Source organism: Crocuta crocuta, unplaced genomic scaffold, assembly GCF_008692635.1.
Source record: "Crocuta crocuta isolate KB4526 unplaced genomic scaffold, BGI_CrCroc_1.0 scaffold27, whole genome shotgun sequence".
In the NCBI taxonomy this organism is placed as follows: Eukaryota; Metazoa; Chordata; class Mammalia; order Carnivora; family Hyaenidae; genus Crocuta; species Crocuta crocuta.
The window spans coordinates 4,971,232-4,979,583 of NW_027532250.1; the positions used below are offsets into that span (position 1 = coordinate 4,971,232).

The 8,352-nt window shown below is 46.0% G+C and overlaps 1 long non-coding RNA gene across 1 annotated transcript in view; it reads left to right on the top strand.

Annotated features, from left to right (window-relative positions):
• Positions 1–4,480, top strand: part of LOC144243234 (uncharacterized) — a 6,873-nt gene extending 2,393 nt beyond the window's left edge. Inside the window, exons 2-3 of the long non-coding RNA XR_013338579.1 lie at positions 3,524–3,611; positions 4,220–4,480. This is a non-coding gene — a long non-coding RNA (uncharacterized LOC144243234). The remainder of the gene's footprint in view (positions 1–3,523; positions 3,612–4,219) is intronic.
• Positions 4,481–8,352: the final 3,872 nt, after the last annotated feature.

Here is an 8,352-nt window from a genome sequence, read left to right on the forward strand (position 1 = left end):
ATTGCAATATATAATATATATTATATATTACCTAATATATATATTATATATAATATGTTACAATATGAAAGGACAATTATATGTTTCAATATACAAGGACAATTGTATATTGTAACATAATATATAAATCTATGTTATAATATACAATACTGTATAACTATAAAGCAAACTCACGCTTAGGTATTTGAAAACTTAGGATTTCAAGGTGCCGTGCTATTACCGTGGTCACTGTGATGAGGTTTCACCTGGGTCTACTCCTCGTTACTGGCGCCCTAACCTCTATCAAGTATAATTGGGATGCCCGGCGCTTACAGCCCCCCCACCCACCACCTTCGCCCTCGCTTGTGGGGACTGACTTAGGGTGACCTGTCTCACAGACATTTTTCTGAACGGTTCTTTCAGGGGCTACAGAAACATAACTTTCCCCATCCTACCAGTCACATGCCATTGTCACTGTTTGCAAAGGGCTGATTAATCTTTTTTGTTGTCAAATCATTTTTAACATCCGCACTTGGGGGGAGGCATATACTCATCTGTCCCTCTCATGTTGGTGACACAAGGTAACTCACCTGCCCTAAATCACCCGACTGGCCTCCACCCATGACCAACCTCACCCACTCCCAGCCCAGCCCTTAGGCAACTGAGGCACAAGTCCTACTGCCTACTTGACAATGTCAGCAAAAGGGTATTAACGCCAATTCATTCTAATTCCCTCCCACACCTTTAAGGAGTGCTGTGCCAGGCACCACAGCTTACTGAGTAAAACCCCCAGTCCCACAGGCTACAGACCACAGCTTCAGGATCAGGATGTACAGATGGAAGGCCTGAGCAGAAGAAAGGCTGCCGCAGAGAGCTCACCACGAATCTTCCCTGGAGGAGCCCCGTGCCTGCTGATTGGGTGTTGGTACTACCTGCAGCCATTTAGCCAGCATCTACTATGTTAGGTGCCTGGCATTGCTCCAAGTATAGGAGATGCTGGAAGGTATAAGATAGGATCCCTGCCTTCAAAAAGCTCCTGTTAGAATGACATCCTGAAGACTTGGCACTGGACCCAGCCTTGGAGAGGAGGAGGAGGGAAAGGGGCCAGAGTAACTGACTTTGGGCTACAGAATCTCTCCCTGCCTCTCTCCAGGGTCCATCTCTGAATTTTACTTACATTCTTACTTTAATTTGTATTTCCCCCCCTACTCCTACTATTATAGAGTGTTTAGCTTGGTTATCCGCAAGGAAGATTTTGTCTACCCCAGTTGGATGCATAGCACAATGGTGCCCAGATACTGCTCAGTGGCATAGACGTGACTTTGGAAAACATGAATCGCATAGTGAAAAGGTTATTCCCTTTCATTTCTCTTTCAATCCGAGAATGTCTCAGTTTGGTGCTAGTGCATCTTTGATGCCTAACAGTTGCTAACTTTTATTTCTCAACCAAGAAGCCGCAGATCTCAGGCTTGGAAGCTTGGGAGGGGCAAGAGCTACCTGGCTAGATATTTAAAAAGTGGTTTGTTTTTATTGAATTCACCCTAAGGTTACCTCGATCTTAGCCAAAGATACTGCTCTCCATTTATGGTAGCAATCTAAGGTTTGATATAATTTATGGGTTTAAAAAATAAATATAGCTAAGGATTGATAGAGAAGACATAATGGTGCAAGGGGGTGTGGAGATTGCAAAATGTGGAAAAGGTGCTATAGGCGTGACTAGAATTTGGAAAATACTTTGCTAAACCACAGACTCTGGCACTTTTGTAAACTTCTTCCAAGAGCTGGTGGCTTAGAATAATGCTATGTTTGGGTCTCCAGGGAACGTAGCATCCTCAGATCTAACACTCAAACTCCGGGATGTGTAAAGGCATGAACCGATCGGAATGAGGCAAGTGTATCTTCTAGAACACGGATTCCCACACTGGCTCAATGTCAGAATCACCTGGGGATTTTTTTCTTAAGATAAAGAGTCCCAGGCGCCACCCTAGAATTACTGAATTAGGTCCCAGGGTGGGGCCCGAAAATCTGAAATTTTAAAAGTTCCCAGGTGATTGTGATAAGGCGCCGGGCACGGGCAACTTTCCCCTTACAAACGCCGAACGTTGTAACAAGCGAGTCAAGTTAGAAGTCGTTGCGCACAAGGATTAGCCAGGATGTGTGTCTGTCCCGGGATTCATACAAAAGGGTGGTCATGAGGCCCTCTCATTGGACCCGCGGCACCTGCGACGGCCCCATTGTAAGCACATTTCTATCATACTGATTTCTGTTGTTGCTAGTTTGCCTGTCTTAACCACTGGACTCCAACCCAACGCAACTGAGACCCACATCTGCCAAGTGCCAACCTTGAGCTTGGCACTGTCTGAATGAGTGGGCCTTGGGGCAGCCCGTCGGATTCTTGAGCAGAGGGAGAATGCCTTAGTTCATGTAACACCTCCTATACCAGCCTCAGGGCTTGTGCATCTTCTCTTTCCAGAAAGATCCCTCCCCCAGATCTTTTTTTTCCTCCTTATTCTAAACTCAAATGTTATCTCTTTTTGACCCTGCCATCTGTGCCATTCTTTGTCTTATCTTTCACGGCAGTTATGACCATCTGTATCTTCTTCATATATTTGCCTATGTATTATCTGTCTTTCCTAATTAAAATGTAAGTTCTATTTTACCTCTGTCTCCCTGAGTCCAGCACAGTATTGGTGCTCAGTGAAATTTTGTGGGCTGATTGAATACCAGGTGGAGCATCCTCGCAAAGAAGGATGTACAGAATTAAAGATTTGGGTCCATAATAGGGCTTTCATTTGACACGGGTACATAGCATTTCAGCTTGCGTGCCTCTTTTCCAAGTGATGCTGTCCACCCTTCCCTCTCTCTTGTCTACTGCCTCCTTCAGATCCTCCCTTAAATACCATCTCCTTTAGGCAGCCTTCCTGGGTCGACTCCGAGTGATTCAAACTTCTCCATCCCTATGTTCTTAAAACACACAGTCATTATAGAGTATGATTCCAAGTATATGAGTAGACAAACAGGCAGAACCAATCTATGCTTGGATATCAGGGTAGTGGTTACCTATGAAAGTGAGCATGAGGGGCTACTGGGGAAGGGGGGTTTGCATTGTTCTTAACCAGGATGCTGGTTACTGAGTGTGTTTGTTCTGCGAAAATTAATTCAGCTGCATGCTTATGATTTATGTGCTTCTATACATGTACATAATGCTTCAATTTAAAAAAAAAAAAAAAAGCAGTGCTCTCAAACTTTGCTGTGTATCATAGTCAACTGGGTGATTTAAAAAACTCAATGCCTAGGTCTTACCCCAGACTCATTACATCAGCCTGTGGGGGCAGGATCCAGCCATCAGTATTTTTAAAGCCCCCAGATGATTCCAATATGTGGCCAAGTTTGCGAGCCAGTGTACCATACGATTTTGCCCTTGAGGATATAATTCATTGCCTTCATCGTGTGTCATTTAACTCATTCAGGATATCCCTCTTACCAGTAACTATTTTGTAAAAACTTGAAGGTGGCAATCTTGGGTTATTTTCTCCCTTCCCAGGACATCGGGTACAGCACCATGTTGGTGGGGAGAACCAGACAAGAGGAAGCCACAGATGGATCATGGAGAGTGACAGGAAGAAAATAAGGTGGGGGTGTTGGGCTAGAGTGTAAGGGGTGGGGGCAGGTCTATTTTAGGGTGAGAGTCATGGAGAGCCTCTCTGAGAAGGGAACATTGAAACAGAAATCTGGAATACACAAGGCAGCCTGAAACCAGAAGACACTTGGGTGTTTCGAGAACACAAAGGATACAGCCTCGGGGTTGAGAGCCAGACAGGGAGAGCGGCCGGATCACTGGGGATATCATGGGTCCTCATATCAAGTATGAGTGTTACTCTTTGCCGTTGATAAATGCTAGTTCGTTTATTTACCTCCTGAAACAGCTAGCCTAGTAGAGTGGACTTGCTCAACCAACACACGGAAGAGAATCTGTCCTGTTCTACTTGGTGGGAATTTGCTCTCTGAAAACAGTTCAGGTGAATGACAGTAAAGTCGGGAGAGAGTCAGGCATTGGCAAGCTTGTTTTTAAGAAAGCATCCTCCAAAAGTTGTTGGGCTCTCTTCTTGAAAACGATTTGGATTTGGCCAGAATTTTGCAACAGTTAAGCACTATGTGTATCTTGGGCCCATTGCTGAATAGGCAGGCTGGGAATGCAGGAGCTGTTTGACTTAACATACCTCACATTTCTCCCTTGGAGGTGGCTACCTGCAGTTGGTGACAGTGCTTTGCTGCCGCGGAAGGCTCCGGACCATGTCGCTGGCCCAGTAATCCATTGCTCGACTTCATTAACCACAGGAAGACATTAAGTGAATGTAAGGACCAGAAGAGCCTGGAAACCACGTGATGAGCAGCCTTTACGTTCTGGGCTCTGGTATATTTTATGGCACCTCGACTGTGTATCAAGCTCTCCTTCCTGGACTCATTAGAACTGTGTGCCCAAAGGTAGCCCTCAACTCTCAGAAGCAAATAGAGAATGATATAATTCACTCTGAGAACACCTTTCTGTCTTATCCGCAGCATGTCTTATCTATTATGATTAGGCATGAGGCATCCTATTGCCCTGAAAATTTCATGAGATTCTCCCCCTGCTTGCTAGGATTATGTCAAAGTGACTTGTCCCGGGTGCTGTTTTCGCCCATTAATACAGCTTGTCTCCTCTCCTTAACCATTGCTGGGAAGGCCAACACGGCGAAGGAACCCACAGGCTTAAAACGGTCAAATAGTTCAAAAGCATTGCAAATCCTCTTCTGAGAGGGCTTCTGTTGTCTTGCTTTGGGTTCCCCGAGAAGCAGACCCCGAGATAAAGATTTGAAAGCGAGTCGTTTGTTGGGTACAGGAGCTTTGGAAACTCCAGGAGGAGAGGAGGGAAGTGAGCACGGCAAGGGAAGGCTACCAACACGTAGTGTGCGATCGAGCAGGTGAACTGTGGGTGATAAACCTTAATCCCGCTGGAATGTCAGTGTAGCTGAGCGTACTTTCGAGAGATCCTTCCTGAAGAGCGAGAGAGCTGGGCTATGTATCCATCAGCGCCTGCCAGTCCTTGCACGGAGGTAGTTCCCCGCAAGCAAAGGGCCACTGGTGCTGGTGGTTAAACTGGGGTGTGGAGAAATAGGCGGGACGCCAGACCAGGTGGGCACCCAGGAAGAAAAAGGGTAGGTTTGGAATCAGACCCGCACTCTTAAAAAAATACTTTTACTACTTACTTACTAAGACTACAAACTTGGTAGTAGCCTCAGTTTCCCCATCTGTGAAATGGGGATAATTAAATACACCATCGATTCCGTTCAGTGGCACAGAGAGGGATTTTAAGCTAATGTGGAATCCACAGCATGACACCTAGCACATAGATAGCATTTCCGGGTCTTTAGCTTTTTCATTATAAGTATTTGTTGATCGACTATTATTTACAGAGTGCTTTCAGATATAGATATATCTGAGGTCTAGTCGAATCTGTGCCGAGGGAGAAAGCAAATGTCAGCTCAATCCTCTACATGTGCAAGGGCACCAATTTACAGATGCCAGTCGGGGGAGGTCGGATCCTTACACGGAAAGTATGAAGCCAGAGAGCTCCAGCCAGTGCCTGCCTCTCCCCACATGCGTGTCCTCTCTTCGCACTAACATTCATACAAGGCACTGGGCTGGGTACCGGGGATGCAGCAGGGAAATGAAGCAACTGTGTGGTTCCTAAGGAACTTAAGAATCTCGGGAATGAAAAGCAAATTACAGTAATGATCATAATAGTAGCTAACACTTAGGAAGCACGAGGTGCCAGGCACTGTTCTAAGCACTTTACAATAGGAACTTCTTAATCCCTTAAAACTATTCCATGAGGCAAAGTGCTTTTGTTGTCCCCATTTTGCAAACAAGGAAAACTGAGGCACGGAGAGGGTAGGTAACGTACCCACGCTTATGGAGGCAGCAAATGGGGAAGCTGGTTCACACCCTGCAGGTGCGGCCCCACGGCCACGCATGACTCATTCTCGGAGACGCTGTGGCTGCATCACGAACTGTCTAATTATCCTATTACTTTTATCGGTTCCTACCCTGCAGTTTCAGAATTCCTCAGCATTAGCCTGCGTACTTTCTCCTACAGAGTATAGGTTCCTGGGCTCCGTCTCCACATATTCTGCATCCGTAAGTTGGTGGGACTTGAGAATGCGTATTTCTAACCACCTCCTAGATGGCCCTGATGCTGGACGTCCTTGAACCCCAGTTTCCAACAGGGGTGATTATTCCTCCCAGGGGACTAGAGATGGTCACAGTTCAGAGGGTGGTGCTACTGGCATCTAGTGGGTAGAGGCTGGCGACGCTACCAGACACCCCACATGCACAGGAACGGCCCTCGCCAACGAAAACCTATCCAGCCCCCGGATGTCGACTGGGTCAAGGCTGAGAACGCCGGGGTAGGGCCTGGCCTCACCTCCTTGAACCTACAGAGGAGTCACTCCGAGGGCTTGTTGAAAACACATTGGATCACGTGGGTCTGGAGCGGCCCCCGTGAGTCTGCACTGCTAACAGCCTCCAACAGGCAGTGCAGGTGTTTATGTTCCAGGGAACATACTCTGAGGAGCAAAAGCCTGAATATGTCTTGAATAGGCACAGGCCTGGAATCAAGGCTTAGGACACAATAAACCCCTAGGAAATCAACCCGAACGTCCTCCTAAATTAGTTTGGAATAAAAGGAACTCTGAGTTTAAATAATCTGAAAACTCCCTCTCCACCCCTGCCCCCGATAGCCAGGCTTTGGCCTTGAAAACCTACGCGGAGGCAGAGGCAGACTCAGAGGCTCAGAGGAGGGGGAATCTCCATTCCTCTCTCTGAGGCAGTTAGGGGCTGATTGAAAACGAGGAAGGACAGAGCGTGGTCAGAACTGCCTTGCTTCAGTCCCCACGCATCAAATCGAGTCTATTGTTGCCCGAGATTGTGGCTTCTTTCCAAGAGCTGCATATTGCCGGTGGGGCCTGCCTCTGCCTGACTTCCAGGTCTGCAAATGGGAAATGAGAAAGTGGCTGTTTTTAAAATGGTTGCTCTCTTGGGAAAGGGGTATGGGAGAAAATGGACTCTCTGCGTCCAGCCCTCCAGAGATGGCACCCCGGCCCCTGTGATAAATGGCAGCATTAACAAGGTTTGGTTGAGAGGGTACCTACAGATTTATGACTTCCTGTCTCCGCCAGCAGATGTCATTATGGCTGACAGAACAGAAGGCCTTTCAAGAGCTGGCTGGGGCGGAGCTAAGAGGAGGGGGGGAAAAAAAATAAAATAAAATAAAAGGCAGAAGCCAAAACTAGTGTTTGTTCAGTGGTGCTATTGTTGATACTGTCATTTTAGGGACACAGGGAAGTTTTACACTGTACCACACGCCTTGTAATATCTCTGAGGTCCAGCTTTTGAAGATTTCAGCAGAAACTCTCAAAGGAACCACAAAGTTTAGCTTCACTCAAAAAAGAAAACCTTGTAGGGTTTCGTTCCTGGCCCGTTTGTACCCCTGGATGAAGCAAATGCTGCACTGAATACACGTACATTTGACCCTGGACCATCATTCTGATGGGTGTTAGAATATATTTGTTTTACAAATTCAGCAGCCTGCTCTGAAATTCGTTAGATATACATGTAATTCGACCCATCTTAAAATTGTGTGCTGGGATGTCACTGGTATTTTGTGGGCCAGAGTTTTTGGCTGTGCTGAAAAATGGTAGAAATTGGGCATTTATCATCAGACCCCAAACCCATATTAATAAGAACAACTCTGAACACATGCTTAATGGTAATTACAGGTCACACTTCACATTTTCTCTTGCTAATCTTCATCTGCAGCTTTGCCTTCTGTAGGTAAAGGAAGCGGTTTTTGTTTTTGTTTTTTTTCTAGTTGATTCTCTTATTTAGTGGACCATTGAATGTATTCCTTGGGCTCATGTAGTCAGTGTCCCAAAGTGTGGCCCAGAAGAAACAGTTCTGGTGACAGATCCAGGGCTGTCTTTAGTCCTATCCACAGAAAATCATCCCCCATTGTGACTTGGCAGAGATGTAAAATCATGGAGGACTTCATGGAGGACAGCCACGGGGGTCTCCTTTGGCCCTAGCCTCTTAAAAAGCCAAAAGCACATTTCAAGCAAAAATATTTGGTTGAGGGTCACCTTCTATAATGAATTAATAACTATCATCTCAGTGTACATATTACAGGGAATATCCGAGTTTTGATATAACACTTTAGGTATGAAAATAGCCACTGCTATAGTTCTTTTTGCAAACTACTTTGGAGTGGTGCTTGGTAATGTGTTTATCTAATCCAGAGTCTGGAGATTCATGCTCTACATTCTTTTTCTGGCTCTT